Raw genomic sequence first — 16,046 nt, 5'->3', positions numbered from 1 at the left:
TCCCTAACTACATCTGCTTCCTATCACAAATTTATTCCCCCTTATAAGTGACATTCAAGCATCCTCACTTGGGCCTTCTTTCTTGTTTAACTTCGTTGGGTCTGTGGAGTGTAGTATAGGTACCCTCTATTTTATGGCTAATATCCACTTATAAGTGAGTACATGCTACACATGTCCTTTGACTCCAGGATACATCACTCAGGATATTGTCTAGTTTTGTTCATTTGCTGAGAAAATTGATGTTATCTTTGTATTTAATACCTAAACAGTACTGCTTTGTATATGTGAGACACCATTTTTCTTTCTCCTTTCAAATGTTTGGTGACATCTAGATAGTTGTGTTTCTGGCTATTACAAAGAAAGCTGCTATGAACTTTCTTAGCAACTGTCTTTATGGTTTAGGGTGCATCTTTTGGGTACCTGCCTAGGAGCGGTATAAGTAACGTGAGTCTTGAAGTAGAACTATTTCCAATTTTCTGAGAAACAATCAAATCAATATTTAAAGTAATTGTATAAATTTGCAACCCACCATCAAGGCAAGAATGTTCCCCTTCCTCTACATTCTTGCCAGCATGTGCTATAACTTCAGTTTTTTTGATCTTAGCCATTTTGAAGGTTGTAATATGGAATATAAGAGATGTTTTGAATTACATTTCCCTGATGACTAAGGACTTTGAACATTTCTTTAAGTATTTCACGGCCATCTGAAATTCCTATGTTGAGAGTTCTCTGTTTAGCCCAGTACTCCATTTTAAAATTGGGTTATTTGGGCTGTTGATATCTACCATATTGAGTTCATTATGAATTTTGGATATTAACCCTATGTAAAATATAGGGTTGATGAAGAGTCCTTCCCACTCAGTAGACTGCTATTTTGTCCTATTGACAATGCCCTTTGCCTTCAGAAGCTTTTCAGTTTCATGAGATACCATTTTACAATTGTTGATCTTAGGGCATGAGCCACTGGTGTTCTGTTCATTGTCTCATGTATCAGTGCATTGAAGGGTATTTCCTACTTTCTCTTCTATGAGATTTAGTGTATCTGGTTTTATATTGAGTTCTTTGATCCACTTGAACTTGAGCTTTGAGCAGGGTGAAAAATACGGATCTATGTTCATTCTTCTACATGTGTATACCCAGAGAGGTATATGGACCTCTCTGGGTATACACATGTACGTATATCCAGTTCAACCAGCATCATTTGTTGAAGATAGTTTTTTCCTTTGTGTAATTTTGTATTCTTTGTCAAAAAAAAAATAGTATCCATACATGAGTCAGGTTTTCTTTCAAAATCTTTCATTTGATTGCATTGATCAATCTGTCTTTTTTTTTACCAATACCATTCAGGTTTTCTTCCTATTGCTCTGCAGTACAGCTTGAGTTCAGGGATGGTGATATCTCAAGAAATGCCTTTATTGTTCAGGATTATTTTTAGCTCTTCTGGGTTTTTGTTTTTTAATAAGAGGTTGATAATTGTTCTTTCCAGAACAGAATTGTCTTCAAATTTTGATGAGAATTGCATGGAATCTGTAAATTTCTTATGATAAGATGATCATTTTCATGTTGTTATTCCTACAGATTCATGATTGTGGGGGATATTTCCATCTTCTGATATCTTCCTCAATTACATCCTTAACTACCTTGAAGTTCTTGTCATATAGGACTCTTTTCTGCTTGGTTATACTTACATCAAGGTATTTTACATTATATGCGGCTATTGTAAAGGATGTTATTGTTGTGCCCACCCTTGTCCAGCAAGGAAGACGCAACACACGAGCTCTTCTCCAAGCAGATTACTCAGGAACCTTGAACAATCTTCTGACACCGGGGGGAGTGTCTCCCAGGCTATAGGAACTCTGGGACTAGCCTACCCCTGTCTGCCACGTGGCAACAGCAGATAGGCCTCACACACACACACACACACGGAGACAAGCCAGATCACCAGCCACAGCCAAATAAGAAGTTGTTTACTCCTAAGAGCACTCGCCAACAGGTGGCAGAAGGCAGAGACCGGCCCCATCTTAAGGGCGCAGCACTATGTGGCTCTCCACAGTTCCCCCTTTTTGTTTTTGTATGAAACAGGTGAGAGTAGAGGTCTGATCTCAGAAGGAGAGACAAGGACATTGTACTAGCCCTTCCAAGGTAACTCTACCCAGGCAGTGCCAGACCCATCCAGTACCGATTTTTTCTGAGGTGGGAGAAATTGGATAAATTGGGGAAAAGGACGGTACTAACCAACATCTATCAGTCTTGCTCTCCTTGAGGCTGCAAGCAGCTGACAGCATACCTCAAGTGCAGTGCTTAGCCTCACAACCTGAATGTGATGACTCAAGTCTTGATGGCTGCCAGCCAAGCTTGGGGGGACTGTCCAGCCTCAAAGGCTGCAAAGGCTTGAACAATCATGGCTGCGTTCTGGTGCTGTGTAGCTCTGATCTTACAGATAATCCACAGGTAGACAAAAGAGGCTAATACCATGAGTATAGCCAAGGAACCTAAACCCGCCCACTAGGTCAAGAGGAAGATGTCACGAAGCAGGGGTTCTCTAGATGCCTCTGGCTCCCTCAGTCTCTAACCCTGGTGTCACTGTCACCATCATCATCTCGAGCCTCAGGAGGGTCTTCATGGTGAACCTTCCGCACCAGGCACTCGGGCACCCACACTGGATCTTGCTGGTCCTGAGGAAAAACACAAACAGAACCTCATGCCCATGTCAGCACGGGATCAGGCCCTCACCAGGAGCCCGTCAGGATATCCCTCCATTTCACCATGCCCTTAGATGGATCATGTAAGTCTTGATGTCTGTCTGCTGCTGAGCGGCCATTAACATCCAAATTTTAAAAATTAAGGGTAAAAAGGGCAAGAGATAACCTCTCTTTAGGGGTATGGCCTTGGCCTATTCCCCCTTTTTGTTTTTATAAACATCCTTTTAAGGTGCAATGAGCTCACTTCACAATTCCTTGTCCCTGAGGATTATAAGGTAATCCATGGGAAAGCTGTACCTCCATTTGTTTACAAAATGAGGCAAAAGTCTGAGCTGTGTAGGCTGGTCCATTATCTGTTTTTAACTGCTGGAGTTTTCCCCAGGAGGCCCATGCTTCCCAGCAATGGGCGATGACATTACGTGCCTTCTCACCACTTAAGGGCATAGCATGGATTATACCTGAGTAGGTATCTACTGATACATGAACATATTTAAGTGTTCCAAATTCTGAAATATGGGTAACATCCATTTGCCAGATCTTAAGTGCCAACAATCCCTGGGAATTTACTCCCACACTAGGGGGATGATGATGCACAATACATTGTTGACAATCCAAAACCACCTGTCGAGCATCTGCTCTAGAGAGGTGGAATTTCATTTGCAGCATCTTAGCATTAACATGAAAAGTTTGATGAAACTGTCTTGCTTGCTCCAAGGATGAACTCAGGAAAATAAATTCCTCACAAGTGCATTGATCAACCACATCATTTCCTTTACTTAACGGCCTGGGCAAACCCGTATGTGCATGAACATGTTGGACATAAAAGCATTCTTTTCTTTGTCAAATCAAGTTTCGTAACTCTTTCAACAAGGCACATAGGGTACTACTAATCTTTAAGGGGCCTGCTATTTCTAATATTTTAACTGTATTAACCACATAAACGGAATCTGAAATCAAATTGAAGGCAAATTGACAGTTTTTAAACACTTCAATAACAGTTTTCAATTCAACAATTTGAGAGGAACCAGGTTGAAAGTGACATAACACTGGCTCTTTCTCACCTACCATATAGGCCCCACAGCCTATTTTAGAACCATCAGTAAACACACTGGGTGCTCCCTTCAAAGGAACAGCAGAGATAACCTTTGGAAAAAATCATGGGATGTTCTTTAAAAAAGGATACTAGGGGATGTTTAGGATAATGATTATTTATTAACCCATTAAATCTACATTGGAGAATAGCCCAATCATCAATGGTGCCGCACAAAACCCTAACTTGCCTACTAGAATAGGGTACCACAGTGGTTCCTGGAGCTACTCCAAAGAATTGCAAGCACTGCTGAATGCCAGTTAGGGCTAACGTAGCCACAGCAGAAGGATAGTGCTCAATGGCTTTACCTGGAGACACCCTAGGATAGATCCATAACAATGGACCATCCTGCCACAAGAGTCCTGTGGGCTGACTATAAGTGGGAAAAATACATAACCTAATGGATTGACTTTCATCCCATCTTTTCAAAAAGGCACTCTGCAATCTTTCTTCAATTTTCTGCAAGGCTTTTTTTGCATCCTCTGTTAATTTCCTAGGGGAATCCAAGGCCTAATCTCCTACCAAAATATTGTATAACAGTTTCAATTCATAATTTGGTAACCTTAAATAACACCTGACCCAATTAATATCCCCTAACAATTTCTGAAAATCATTTAAGGTATTTAAATTATCTTTCCTTAACTCTACCTTTTCAATCAGAGCTTGAAGCTCCTCATCAGTATCTGACCAGTCTGTGTCAGAATCCTCCTTCTCGCTCGACTTAACTGAGCGCTCCTCTTTCAGCATTTCCAGGGCAGTCTCTCTCTCCTCTACTGCCTTGCAGCACCTCTGATCCTCCAAACAGTTCCTGATAAGCTTCCACACAGGTCTGATCCCTGACTTGAGCGTTCCCTAACCCCATGCAAAATCTAGATCCTTTCCCAATTTATCCCAACAAGTGATAGTTAAATTACCGGAAACTGCGAACCAAGGAGCAATGATATCGCACTCATCCAAAAACCTTTCAAGGATGCTTTTCTTAAGCTTCAAATTTTTAGATAACAGCAGCTCCTGAAGAGCCAAAAAAATTGGGTGCGACTGAGAAGTGCCCATAACTATACTTTCGACACATCGTGCCCTTCACTTTCGGTTTGCAACAATGGAAACTTTTCTGCTCTTTCTTTGTCTGCAGAGAAGAGCAAAATGGCCGCGCTCAGCGGACTTTATTGTCTCAACTCACCTCGGGAACTTTCCCTTATCCCACTTACCTGGGAACTTTGTCTCATCCCACTGACCTGGGAACTTTATCATTCCTACCCGGAAACTTTATTGCCTCTTTTACTGTGGGCCTTCCCTTGTCCCAACGTAACCTGGGAACTTACCAGTGCACCACCCTGACTGCTTGAAGTTCTGAGCTTCAGATTCCCATACAGGCCACCACTTGTCACACCCACCCTTGTCCAGCAAGGAAGATGCAACGCACGAGCTCTTCTCCAAGCAGTTTACTCAGGAACCTTGAACAATCTTTTGACCCCAGGGGGAGCGCCTCCCAGGCTTAAGTACTCTAGGACTAGCCTACCCCCGTCTGCCACATGGCAACAGCAGATAGGCCCACACACACACAGAGACAAGCCAGATCACCAGCCACAGCCAAATAAGGAGTTGTTTACTCCTAAGAGCACTTGCCAACAGGTAGCAGAAGGCAGAGATCGGCACCATCTTAAGGGTACAGCACTATGCGGCTCTCCACATGTTATTTCCCTAATTTTATTCTTGGCCCATTTCTCAATGGAATAAAGGAGGGCTAGCTATTTTTTTTTAGTTTATTTTGTACCCAGTCATATTGTAGAAAGTGTTTATCAGCTGTAGAAGTTCTGTGGTAGAAATTTGGGGTTGCTTATATATGCTATTATATCATCTGAAAATAGTGATTCTCTATTTTGCTACTCTCCTAGATTGCCAAACACTAAATTCTTGTCTTCTCCCTAATTTTAATTGAATTGTTTAAGTTTCTCTCCATTTAATTTGATGTTGATTAGTGGCTTGCTGTGTGTTGCTTTTACTGTGTTTAAGCACATATCTTGTATCACTGATATTCCTAAGACTTTTAACATAAAGCGGTGTTTGATTCATATAGTGGATTACACTGATGGATTTTTGTATATTGAACTGTCACTTCTTCCCTGGAATTAAACCTACTTGATCATGGTGGATGATGTTTTTGATATGCTCCTGGATTTGTTTTGCAAGTAATTTATTGAATATTTTTACACCAATGTTTATAAGAGAAGTTGGTTTGAAGTTCTCTTTCTTTGCTGGGTTTTTGTGTGGTTTAGATATCACAATGCATATGGCTTCATAGAATGAGTTTGGCAGTATTCGTTCTATTTCTAATTTGTGGAATAATTTGAGGCATTAGCTCTTGAATTCCAATCTTAGTCCATGGTCATCTGATAAGATACAAGGTATTATTTCAATTTTCTTGTATTTTTTGAGTCTTGCTTTGTTACAGAGTGTATGTTCAGTTTTTGAGAATGATCTGGATGTTGCGGATAAATAGGTATATTCTTTTGTTTTTAGTTGAAACATTCTATAGATGTGCTAGGCCCATTTGTGTGGTGATATCTGTTAGTTTCATTGTTTCTCTGTTAAGCTTTTGTCTGGATGACCTGGCAATTGGAGAGTGTAGGGTGTTGAAATTTCCCACTATTAATGTGTGGGGTTCAATGTGAAATTTAATCTTTAGCAATGTTTCATTTACAAACAAGGGTTCCCTTGTATTTGGGGCATAGATGTTCATAATTTAAATATCATCTTGTTAGATTATTACTCTCATTAGTCTGATGTGTCCTTCCTTTTCACTTTTGATTAATTTTGGGTGAAATTATGTGTTATTAGATATTTGAATGGTTACACCAGCTTACTTCTTGGGTCTGTTTACTGGGAAAACCTTTCGAGCCATTTACTGTGAAATAATGTCTATCTTTATCCCTGAGGTGTATTTCTTAAATGCAACAGAATGATGTATCTTGTTTTGATATCCATTCTGTTAGTGTGTGTGTTTCTATTGGATAATTGAGTCCATTGATGTTGAGAAATATTAATGATAAGTGATTATGACTTCCTGTTTTTTATATTGGTGATGTATGTGTGTGTGTGTGTGTGTGTGTGTGCTTCTCTTGTTTTCCTTGGTATAAAATCATTCATTTCCTGTCTGTATTTCTTGGATGTTCTTATCCTCCCTGAGTTGGAGTTTTCCTAAAAGTTTTTTTCTGTGGGACTGGATATTTGAATAGATATTTTTTAAATTTGAATTGGTCTTGAAATATCTTATTTCCTCCATCTATGGTGGTTGAGGGTTTTTTTTTTTTTTTTGGTTATAAAAGTCTAGGTTAGCATCTGTGGGTCTTTTAAGGGATTGCTTGCTATATGCCCAGGACCTTCTATCTCTTAGAGTTTCTATTATAACGTAGGATGTAGTCCTGGTGTGTCTGCCTTTGAATATTACTCAGCCTTTTCCCCTTCTTTCTTGTAATATTCTTTCTTTATTCTTTAGATTCTGTGTTTTGATTATTAGATGACAGGAGAACTCTATTTTCTGTTGCAGTAAAATTAGTGTGCTATATCTTTCTTGTGTGTTTATACACAACTCTTTCTTTAGGTTGGGAATTTTTTTCCTATGATTTTGTTGAAAATGTCTTCTGGATTTTGAAGCTGGAACTCTTCACTGTCTTCTATTCCTATTATGTTTAGGTTAGGTCTTTTCATGGAACCCTAATTTCCAAGGATGTTTTGTGTCAGGAAAATTTAGATTTAACGTTTTCTTTCACTGATATATCAATTTCTTTTATTGTATCTTCTATGCCTGAGATTATATATCTATAACTTCTCTCTTCCAGCTCCAGTTTTCTGTTGATGATGCTTGCATCTGTTGTTCCTGTTCTTTTCCCTAAGGTTTTCATCTCCAGGATTCCATCAGTTTGTGTTTTCTTTATTGGTTCTATTTCTACCTTCATATCTTACAGAGCATTACTTATTTCATTCAGCTATTTAATATAGCTTCCTGTGTATCTTCAAGGTGTTTATTCATTTCTTCTTTAAATACGTCTATCATCTTTATGAGTTTGGATTTAATGTCATTTATTCGTGTTTTTTATTGTGTTAGGATATCTGTGGCTTGCTGTAATGAGGTAGCTGTGTCCTGAAAGTATCATATTGCCCTGCTTTTTGTTCAGTGTGTTCTTTTGAAGACTTTTAGCCATCTGGGTGTTGGTAGTCCCTGAATGTTCCTGTTGTAGTAGGTACTGGGAGAAGGCCTAATCTCCATTTCCCTGTGCTGTATGCCTAGAGATCAGCAGGTCTGATGAAAGTGGGCTAGAAGTTTTGGGAGAATATCAGTTTATCTGGATAGCAGGCTGCTCAGCAAAGCTTAGCGCACTTCAGAAGACTCAGCTGGTAAGGGTTATTGGTGCAGGAAAGGAATTTAACCTCTATGCTTCTGGATCAGCAAATCTGATGAAGGTAGACAGTCAGGTAGCAGTATAATAGAGGTACACATGGATAGCAGGTGGCTCAGGGAAACTAGGGGTGACCCAGAATGCTCAGTAAAACACATTACTGCTGTCAAGTATTTGTTTTTATTTGACTTCCATTGGGTTTTTTGATGTACTTATTGTATTTTCATATACTCTTGCAACTGTTGCCGGCCCTTATGAAATTAAGTGATCATGAATTTATTTATCTAGAAAAGCCCGTTCTTTTTAAGATTGTGTCAAGAGATTGAAGAATAGTTATAAAGATTTCTCAGATATGTAAGCATAAGACTTTAGGATGGATCTCAAGAATCTCTGTAAAATATACATGTAGTCTTGAGTACCTGTAACACCAGGATTGGGGAGGTATTTATAGGTAGAAAGTTGCAACTCAAAGTCAACCTATTCTAAACATCCAAAAAATAAGTATGAAAAGAAATTGAAGAACAGTCATATGCATAGGACCTCGCATGCATATACTACCCACATATGCATATACTAGCAATGCATATACTACCCACATATACATTCACATATAGAGACACTAGCATGTATACAGGCATAAGATACTGCACATATATAACAAAAATGAGTAAAAAAAAAAAAGTGAGAAGAAAGGAAGAAATGGAAAAGAGAGCATAGAGAGAGAAGAAGATGAAAAAATAGAAAAATGGAAATAACGTAGAGTGAATGGAACAAAGAAAATGAGAAAGGGGTGGAGGGAAAAGGGAAGGAAGTTAAACAACAAATAATTTAGTTTTAAGGAATAATCCTATGTCCATCATTAAACACAAAGCAATAATTATGTCTAAGTTGCAACATTTTCACAGCCATAATTGTCCACTTCCTTTCCTGTGCAGAAACATTTTGTATCTATGGAAGTATACAAAGTTTTCATTGTTGAGCATCCTCCAACCCATGTGTATTAGTTAAATTCCTATTGCTGTAACTAAACACAATGCTCAAAGCAATTTATAAAAGAAGTGTTTAAATGGGATCATGATTTCAGAGGGTTAAGTTTCATAATGGTTAGGGAAATATTGTTACTGGGCCTCCAACCTCCCCATGGCTCTCTGCCATGTCTTCCTAGCTGCTAGTAGGATGGCTGATTAAATCCTGGTTAGAACATTCAACCTCAATTATACTCCAAAATCCCAAAGTCTTTTGCAGATTCATCTAAAAGCAACATAGGCAAGCCCTTCACAGGAAAAGAGCAATCCCTGGTAGCAATTTCCTTCTTGGTTACTTTTTTTTATAACTGTGTCAAAACAGTGTAACCAAGAAAATATCCAAAAAAACCATATTTAATTGGACTTACACTTTCAAAGGGTTAAAGTTTGTTGTAGGGAACAAAAACATGGAGACAGGAACAGATGAGAACTCATATCTCAATCTAGAAATAGGAGACAGAAAGGACACTGGGAGTGACTCAGTCTTTTAAAACCTAAAAGTCTTTTATTGATGCCATACTCCTTCAACTAAGTTTCACCTGCCTTTCCTTCAAAAAAGTTCAACCAATTAGAGAATGAACAGTCAAGCATTTGTGCCTATAGAGGAAAGTTTCATTCAAACCATCAACTCATGTAATTCTCTATCTTCACAGTTCTGTTTTCACTGAGTTTGTCCTGCCTCTACAGACATTTTGTATCAAAATACCTACTTGGGTTCCTGGTCTGTTCTAGCTTAGAATTTTTTATGTAACTTTGCCTTACTATTATGTCCCAATTAATTCATCATAGTACTAAGAACACGAAGTCCTAATTCAAACACTTGAAAATGATTCATTTGTCAATGAACATGCTATGTAATTAATAAAAATAGACCACTGCATTTTTGCAATAGTGATTTGGACAATGAATTGTTCAAAGATCAAGGAAAATCAATGTGGTTGGTGGTACCAGGTGATAATGTCCCTGCGTGCTGCCCTTACCAAATTCCTGAAAATTATAGATATCTGCTTATTTTTGGGTAGTGGATTCATTGTTTAAATAATGGCCAAAGATGACATCTTGTGATCTAAGGTGATTCATGTGACTGAACACAAAGGATCTCAGATTAAACAGCCTCATGAACTCAAGAAACTATTTCCAGTGGTTATAAAGTTTTTTGTTTGTTTGTTCTGGTATATGAAATTCCTTTCTTTTCTTTTAAACTGTGATTATATGTGAAATTTTTATTCTATGTGCATATGTATGTGGGATTCATCTCATGTTACTGCTTGGGGATGGAGGTTAAGGAAGAGCTTTCACATGTCAGTTATCACCTTCCACTACATGAATTGCACAGTTCAACTTCAGAATGTCAGACTAGATGTCAGAGGCATTTATCCAATGAACAATCTCTGCAACTCCGTAGCTATTTTTCTCCAATTAAAATAACCAAGAATAGACTAATCTATAGAAGTCAAAATAAGAGATCTGATGAGATCATATTTATTTAAAAGTATTTATGATAATGTGATCTGAACAGATATTAAAACATTAAAATGATGGAAGAGGATAGGACTTACTTAGAATTTCAACATTTTTTTATGCTATTTCAAAGTCTAGTTTGATTTAAGAAATTCCCTTCTAAATCCTTTCTGAATCCTTTGCATTATAAATGGAAGCTGAATATGCTTTTGATACTTCCTTCAAAATTACTATGAAGATAAAACTTTTCCTTGTTATTAAGTATATTCTGATAACTATATACTGGAAATGATTGATTAATATTTTTGAAAAATTGAACAACTTTAAGATATTAAAATATATTGATTATATCAGAAGATTAAAAAGTTCTCTCAAGTGTTTGGATTGGTAGGATTACTATTATGAAATTATCATTCTACAAAAACTATCTACAGGTTCAGTGTAATAGCCATCAAAACATATCAAACACAATTTTTCAAAAAATTTTAAAATATGTTTAACTTTGCATGGAACTACAGACATATACATATGCATATAAATGACACATATACACAGATACACACAAACAGACAATACCTCAAACAATCATGAATAGTGAAAACTATTGGAGGTATCACCATTTCAGACTTCAAACTGTGCTATATAACTATGGGGATTAAAACAGCATGGTATTATCATAAAAAGACACATTGACTGATGGATTTAAACTAAAGAATTAAACAACAGTCCATTCTTCTATGAACTCCTGATTACTGACTAAAAGCAAAGAATTCATAATGAGGAAAGAGAGCATTGTAATCTGTGGTACTGATCAAGCTGATTCAGTGCATATAAAATTGAGGGGCAGTGTTCTGTGAGAGGCACCTCGGTACCTGGTCGAGTGCAGACCTTGAACCCCAGAGACCCTAAAGGGATGGTTGAAGTTCAGCCTTGCTCTGTGACCTGGTTCATTTCACATAGCTAAAGCCCCTCCCAAAAAAAGGTTTGTGGCCATCAGTCATATAGCACAGGCAGAGGGTATGATACAGGCCACAGAGCCTTAAGACATCTCCTTATTCATGAGCTATCCAAAGGCCAGAGGGCATAGCCAATTAAGCATTCCTTCCCAGACTATTCTCCTTGCAAAAGATATTTAACCTCAGGCCCACACTGAGAACACTGGGTGCAGTGTCATCCATTTTCCACCATAAAAATAAACATTTTAAGACATGGACTACCTCTTGTCTTTGGGGTCCAACATGGAGAACAATGAAGAAGATCATCAACTACTGTCTAACCATCCTCTGACAACCTCTCTACATTCCAGACACAAAGGCCACCAATTCATGTGAGCTAGCTGAGCCAACTGACAGTCGCCTGGCACTGCATGGAATGAACACAGTCAAATTCCCACTCCTCAGCTTCCCTGAGCTGCAGACCCAGCCCCTGGGGCAGCAGACATGGGACCCACAACTAGACCCACAGGACCCATGCCTACAGTCCAAGAACTGGTGGAGGATGTTGGCAGTAGCAGAGTTATCATAAAGGATGACAAAACCAGTCAAGAGAATAGAGGAGAGGGGCTTGCGGAGGGAACATTGACTGGGCAGCTGTCACCATGTCATGGATGTCCTTCCAAGAGATGCTGCTGTTCCTCTGGATGTGGTGTCTCCTTTACCTTCTCTTCTCCCTCCTCAGTTCTTGATCTGTCAGTGAGAGGTGGACCATTTTCTTGGTTGGTGGGTTGGTGTTGGATATTTTTGGCAGGAACCCTGATCCTATGGAAAAACATGAATGAAGTCCCTCTCAGTTTTAAGAAGGGGGTCTGTTACCTTCCAAATTCCATCCAAATGTTCTCACCAACATACTAGGATAGGGGGAGTTAATTTTGGTGTGTGCCGTTGGAGGGGATTAGGAGAATGTTTGGAGTTTTTGTAGATGTTAAATATGTTTAGGGTAATCAGGGCCATTATTAATTGTACATTAGGGGGATAAGTAGTTGTTTTTTGTTTTAAGAATTAAGCCTTCAGGGTCTGATGTGTTCTTTCTATTATTCCTTGACCCTGAGGGTTGTGTGGCATTCTCGTATGATGGGCAATTTCCTAACATGCACAGAAGGTTTTAAATTGAGAGCTAGTGAAGGCAGGGCCAGTCTCAGTTTTTATCTGTTGAGGAATGCCCATGATGGCAAAGGTAGAGAACATGTGGTAAATTAACATTCTTGAGTTTCACCTACCTGGATTGTAGCCAATATAAAATGTGAGTATGTATCTATGGTGACCAAAACATATTTTTGTTTACCAAATTGAGTAATATTGGTGACATCAATTTGCCACAAGGTATTGGATTTGAGGCCTCGGGGATTGGTACCCATGGTTTATAAAGCTGGAGAGGTAATGAGAGATGCACAAGAGATACATGTTTTTATTAACCTTTAGGGATGATGAAGGGGGATGTGGGGGATGTGAGCATGAAGCTCGTTTATATTTGTGTCTGTGCATGAATGAAATTGTTCTGCTTGCTCAGTTGAGGCTATGAATGTCCCTGTTGAGGCAGTTTGGTCAGCGAGTACATTTCCCTGAGATATAGGACCTGCCATGGGATTGTGAAATCAGATGTGCTGGATATAGATGAAGGTGTATCTTTCCTTTAGGAGGACAGAGACCTGTACGAGTAGAGGGCAAAATGGGTTAGCATCTAGTTTGACAATGTAACCAGGGGAGCAAATTGACAACATATACACTGAAAAGAGGTTAAGGGGGGTCCTTGACTTCTTTTAGAGATAGATAAATTGTATATAGTTCTTTATATTGGAGGGAGTGGTGAGGAAGCTATTTTAATCACAGGATAGCGGGTTCACCCTCGGGGAAGTGTTGGGAGCCGCGGCAGGTGCTGGCAAAGTCCACCATCGCTAGGTGGCGCTGTCAGCCATAATTCTTCCTAGTAAACAAATAAAGTGCGCATGTGCCATGGTAAAGCCCGCCAAAGCTAAGCCCATCCCACGGCGTTTGGCGCGCAACGAGTATACAGCCAATCAGAGGTGATTACGCCGCTCTAGGGTATATAAGGGCTTTTCCCAGGGCTGGGGGTCGTCTTCTGCCACCATTTTGGTTTAGGGAAATAAACGTGTTTCTACGGAAGGATTCTGGTGTGTGTGTGTGTGTGTGTGTGTGTGTGTATGTTTTTGCCGGCGAGACACTACACGCGCGCCCCTCACAGGGAAGTAGTATATTACTGCTGCAGGTCCGCTCTTCCTCCCATTGGTAAATATTGAGGAGGCTACTGCTATGCGATCTCCTGAGAATACTTTGGGGGGGGGCAAAGGACCATTTTTCATTACAATAATTGTTGTCAATTTGTCCTGGGAATCCAATTAAGGTGATAGGGAATTGGGAGTGATTTTAGATCAGTCACTTAACATTGGAGGCAGAAGGGGGTGACAAGAATGTCAGATTCTTTCCCTAGGGTTTGTGGGGTTCTATCCCTGCCATTTTTAATCGTGCTAGAGAGTGCATCCACTTCATTTAAAATTTGGTGTGTACCACCCATCTGGGTATAGAGACATTCTAGCCCACCCTCGAGGTTGTTAACGAGCTTCCACAAGTGTAGGGGAGGAGTTAATGATAAGGAGATGTACAGGTATTGTTGGATCACATCTAGCAAGAGCCATATCTTTTAGGGCTGAATTGACAGAATTTAAGGCTTTGACTGCTTCTGGGGATACTGTTCTTGGGAAAGAGGTACTTTTGTCTCCTTTCAGGAGGTTGAAGAGTGCTTGTGGGAAGGAGGAATCAGGATTGAAGCCAATTGGGGTTGGTCAAAAAGATATAGAAGGAAGCAAGAGTTAATTTTTGAGGGAAGGAAAGGGTGAGTTTGAGAGGAGGGTGTATTGAAGTAAGGGAGATCTCTGTTCCTAAAAATGCAATGGAAAGAATAAGTTGGATTTTGTGAGAGGCTATTTTGAATCCTAGGAAAGATAGGGAAGGTATTAGCTGGTCCTTAAGTTGGGAGAGGGAGGTAGAAACATCTCCTCATACTAATATGTCATCCATGCAATGGTATATATTGAGTTCTTTGTCTACATATGGTTTTAATGTGGTGGCTACAGCCCCCTGACAAATGGTTGGACTGTTAGCCATTCCTTGGGGGAAAACAGTCCATTCATATCATAAGGCTGGGCTAGAGTTGTTAATGGGGTGTACTGAGAATGCAAAGGGTTCACAGTCTCTGGGCTGGAGAGGGATGAAAAAAAGCAGCCTTTTTGGCTATTGCTAATAGGGGAATATTGGCAGGAATGGCTGAGATGTGGGGTAGAACCTTTGAGGGGAGCCCCAGACTTGCATGGTTCTGTTAATTGCCCTCAAATTTTGCAATAGTTTCCATCCCCCTGAGCTCTTTTTTTTTTTTATAGCAAACACAGGGGTATCCCATGGACTCCTGGAAGGACAAGTATATTGTAGTGACATCTGTTCTTCTACCTACTCTCTGAGGGCTCTGAGCTTCTCCCTTGATAGATGCCACTGTGGGACCCAGATGACTTCTTTGGAAAAACAATCAAGGCAGGGATTAGTAAATACAACAGTGGCCCCTAAAATTGTGGGCGATTTAGAGGCGGGTTTTTAGGGTCTCCTTGGGTATTATTTTCTTGATAGGTAATGCCCTCTAAACTAACGTGGTCTCTTTCTGGTTGGGTGGTAAGAACCATCTATAAGGCTTGTAGGATATCTCTCACTATAAGGTTGATGGCTCTTGAGCCACCAGGGCATGTATGAGGCCAATAGCTTCATCCAGGTCTTCCCATCTGTAGGTCTGTTTGGTGATGAATGAGTGAGAGGTTCCCCTTTACCTAGGATCTGGGATCCAGGGATCAGTTGCAAGTCTTGTGGTATCCCCATCCAAGGGAAGGAGTCCTAGAATGAGGGCCAGGGCAGGCCCTGCTGCCTGAAAGAAAGCTGTTAGCTGTATAGGATCCCTCTCTGTGGGGCTGGGAGCTAGGCAGAGAGTAGAGGCTAGGGGGTCTCTGCCATCTGGCCATTGAGTTGGATAATGTAGATAAGAGTCAAAGGAAAGAAGCTGGCCAGGAGCAGGTGGAGAGGGAGAGGGGGAGGAGGGCTAGCCTTTTGAACTGGGCCTGGAGTTACTCACTGTCCTTGAGTTCTGTGGAATGGGTCTTTGTAGGCCTCCAGTGGGGGTATACGTGAAGCTAGTTTTGTCCGAATTCTCCACCAGTTGTTGGGCTGTAGGCATGAGTCCTGAGAGTTGAGTTGTGAGTTCCTTGTCTGACAACAGAGGGGCTGGAGCCGTGGCTCAGAGAGGCAAAGGCATAGGAATTTGACCATGTTCACTCCACACAGTGCCAATCGGACATTGGGCTCTGAGAAGACTACAGAGC

This window comes from Grammomys surdaster, unplaced genomic scaffold (genome assembly GCF_004785775.1).
Source record: "Grammomys surdaster isolate TR1022 unplaced genomic scaffold, NIH_TR_1.0 320, whole genome shotgun sequence".
In the NCBI taxonomy this organism is placed as follows: domain Eukaryota; kingdom Metazoa; phylum Chordata; class Mammalia; order Rodentia; family Muridae; genus Grammomys; species Grammomys surdaster.
This window is presented reverse-complemented; position numbering follows the sequence as displayed.